General features: G+C 33.9%; 1 non-coding gene across 1 annotated transcript; it reads right to left on the reverse strand.

Annotated features, from left to right (window-relative positions):
- Positions 1–2,392: 2,392 nt before the first annotated feature.
- Positions 2,393–2,524, reverse strand: LOC118895060. Its single transcript, XR_005019836.1, has one exon. It is a non-coding gene; the product is annotated as a small nucleolar RNA SNORA51 (small nucleolar RNA).
- Positions 2,525–4,123: the final 1,599 nt, after the last annotated feature.

Below are 4,123 nucleotides of genomic sequence, written 5' to 3' on the forward strand. Positions count from 1 at the left end.
TGGACTTTCTTTCTGATGCTTTTTGATAATTCTGACTCATATTTTGACTGATAATAGAAAAGGACAATAAGAAAATACTGCAAGCAAGTTATTTATTATTTTCAATGATCACAATGATCTGGTATCCTTTAAACATCATCTGAGGGAAAACAGGAAGCCCGTTCTTGCCCAGTTTGCTACTTTTCTTACTGAAATCATGGAATCATGTAGGTGGAAGTTTGGGGAAGTCTTTCAGCATTACAGTAAGTTGAGCATTAGACACTGATTACTTTTGGATAAATATAATTTTCAAAGGCATATTTTTAATTTTAATTCCTTGTCCTGATCTCCCCCAAATCATTTGGTCTGCAGACATAGAATTGTTAATAAACGAAAATATGAAAGCCATATAAAAAAAGGGAAAATATAATGCTTTTGCAGAAAATGCAAGGCAATTTAGTCCTTTGTTATAGAAAAACAATTGATAATGAGTATGCTACAGCATTATGGTTGTGGATTATACCACCAATTGTTATCCCAAGGGACAGAATCCAATTAGGAGAGAAAACCCAGCATGACTAATATCTTATGTCTCACTTTTTCTGTCTTGATCAAATGTCCCTTGTTTAATGACTGCTCAGTTGCTATGAGTTTTACTGACCTTTCCCATGTGCTTTGGAAACCCATACAAATTCCCTTTGTCACTTGCAGTTTCTTTACATAGCATTTATTTCACTCTACCCAAATATCTGCTATTTTCTTTTCCTGTTCTCACTTCTTTTTCTCACTGTCTTTCCATACAGGTGAGATTACTTCTTCACTGCTCAGGCCATATATTTTCTACTCTGCTCCCATTTTTGGCTGGTGTGTGCTCCCAAAGATATGTTCTAGGTCACCAGGTTTACAAAAGGATTCCATTCTGGGTATCTGGTCCCTCTGATGACTGACTTCAAAGATCTACTGACTAGTAGGGTTGAGAGTCCTTCATTGGACAGATAACAAACCTGGAAAAACTATTGTTTAAAGAGGAGAGAATTGGTCTCAGAACCAGATAATCTGGCAGAACCCCAACCGATCACTGAAAGGTTGTTTCACCAGTTCCTTACCTTTAAATGATTATAAAGTCTTGTTTGTATGGTTGTGAGGACTAAATGAAATAATGCTTGTAAAGTGCTTAGCACAGGTTTTGAATCACTATAGGAGATAAATATCTATTGACCCTCAAAAAGGGAAGATTGCATTTTACTAAAGGCCACAGGCTGAAGACAATCTAGGATCTAAGGAGATTTTATCTAAGGTCTGTTTACCCAAGAGGAATAGGTTTTTTTCAATCACTCCTTTATAGAATTGCATAGAACATAGGAGATAAGGAAAATAAAGTGTAATATGTGCAGACAAAAAGGAGAAAGCAAAATGATATAAGACTTCACTTTGGGTTTCCAGCCAACTAAAAGAAATGAATGATGGGACTTCCCTGGCAGTCTAGTGGTTAAGACTCTGCACTTCCAATGCAGGGGGCAAGGGTTCGATCCCTGGTCGGGGAACTAAGATCCCACATGCCGTGGGCCGTGGCCAAAAAATAAATAAACAAATAAATAAATAAATAAATGATGCCTTCCTGATACAGATAATAACCTGGTGCAGAAATGAATTAGAATTCTGTAAAAGGAGTCTCAACTAAGCTTATTTACACAAAATCTCTTTCAACTAAATACAGAGGGATTGAAAACTTCTTGAGTTTTTCCAATCCTGTTTGAGAGAAAACAGAAGAAAGAATTAGAATGATTACATCAATTTATATGATTCTCATCAATAGGAAGTAACTGGTTGGTTCCTGGTTAGAAAAGTATGATAGAAACTTAGGGAGAAGAAGCCATGCCATTTCATTTTATTGTTTATAATAGCAAAGGGCTGGAAGGAAGAGTCCAATGTGAGCTGCCATCTTTAGGAAGACAGGCTTTAAAATGTTCAGAATAAAGAAATTCCATAGCTTGAAATTCTGAAAGGTAGAATGTTTTGAGAGAAGGGAGAAACTTAAAAATGCTATAATTCTAACTATACTCACAGATGTTACCAATCCTAAAATAAAGGGAGATGAATATTTTAAAAATGGTGTCTCTATAATGAAGTTATAGAAATAAAACAACATAGCAGTTAGGAGTTTAGGCTTTGGAGCCAGATTGCCTAAGTTTAAATGTCAACTGTTGCATTCACACATGGAGTGATACTGTCAAGTTACTCCACCTCTCAGAGCCTCAGTTTCCCTTCTGAGAAGTAGAAGATATACTTTTACCTACATTTTAGGATTTTGTGAGAATAAAATGAGTAAAGAACTTACCAAACTTACCAGAGTTTCATATGTAGAAAAAAAATAAATTATAGGTATCATTATTAGTTTTTTTTTTCCTCAACTCCATGTCCCCCTATTCATAACACAGACTAGGCAAAGGACGTGGGCTGAGGTGTACATAGAATAGATTTATTCTGCCTCCTCATTCTGTACGGTTATTGTAAGCAAACAGCCTGTGGTAAATACTGAGAAGCCTCAAGGTATTATTTAAAAGGAAAAGTTATAGAATACAGATAGCAAAGAATGTTATAAAATTACTATGTACATACTAAGATAGTCAAAAGGGAGGCATAACCCAATTGAGCAGAGTCATACGAACAATATGTTTTTCCCATTACAGCAATATGATGAACTAGAAAAAGATAAACTTAACTATGTTCAGTAATGTAACACTGAGGGATAAAAAGAAAAGCAAATGGACTCTCAGTTTTCTTGTGAATTATCTGATAAGAATAATCTGCAGAAGGAAAGGGGTAGGAATGAACATAAATAAAACCGAAGATAAATGAACATTGGATGAGCAAACATCTAAGATGCTTTAAACAACTAAAAGTCTTGTCTTTAGAATAAATTGTATATGATTGGATAAAGATTTTTATGAAAATGTAGAGATTGAAAAGGTTCTGGAAAACTGGAGAGAAACAAATGTCTTCCAGCATTCCAAAAACGAAAAGAGTGAATTCCACACTTAGCAGTATTATTAGTGGTAATAATAGTAATTGTGGTAGTAGCAGCAACAGCAGCAGTAATAATAGTAGCTAATATTAATTGCATACTTACTATGGACTAACCATAGTACATGAAATACTTAAATCGATTTTAACTTCAAAAAATTGTATAAAATATGTATTATTATTATTATTATTCATATTTTACATATAAGAAAAATAAGGCTCAAAGAAGTTGAGTAACTTGACCAAGGTCATGAAACTATGCAAATATGGAGCAGAAATGGAACCCAAGCAGCCTGACTCAGGCGTCCTTGTTTTAACCCTGTTCAGTACTGAATATACTACATTTTTGAAGTGTATTTAACTTTAGTTTGCTGAGGCATTATGTTATAGATATCTAAAGTAAATAATATGTAGGCTTTATTTGAAAAACAATTTTGAGAGAAATAGAATGCATCATAACTTTTCAATCTGTCTTTTCTATTTCTTGCTAAGAAATAATAATAATATGACATTTGGTCAAGGTGATTTGACTTGCTGACCAAACATTTGCCTGGTGTCTTTACTGAATTTTGTGTTGTTTTATTTTCCAGCTAGTTGCTTCATGACTCCTTGGCATCTCTAACAAAAACTAATAGCATGAAAAACAGTGATAAATTGGGATCGTCCAGAACAGTACCAAAGTTTATGCTTCAGCATATTTGTTGATGGTGTAAAGACTACAGTTATAATAAAAGAGCTCCACCCATTTCTTATGTGAATTATTTGATGACACAAAGACTAGGGAACTACTACTATATTGTTTGGAAGTTAGTGGCCTATTTTTTAAAAAATTTTTTCTCTGCTTTCCTTCTCTACTTACATTGAAGTCAAAGGATCCCTTCCAGGTGTTAGAAGGCCTGACTTCTATGAGTATGGAAGATTGGATATAGAATTCTAAATTAACAGTCTTTTACTTTCTGGATGTTAAAAATGCAGTTCATTAGTATCTGTTGAGAAGTATGCAATTATTTTCATGCTTATTCATTTGGAGGTAATGTGTCTTTTATCTCTGGATTCTTTTAAGATTTACTCTTTATAATAGTTTTTAGTAATTTGATAACAAGGCTCAATGGTTTCCCCT

This window comes from Balaenoptera musculus, chromosome 4 (assembly GCF_009873245.2).
Source record: "Balaenoptera musculus isolate JJ_BM4_2016_0621 chromosome 4, mBalMus1.pri.v3, whole genome shotgun sequence".
NCBI lineage: Eukaryota > Metazoa > Chordata > Mammalia > Artiodactyla > Balaenopteridae > Balaenoptera > Balaenoptera musculus.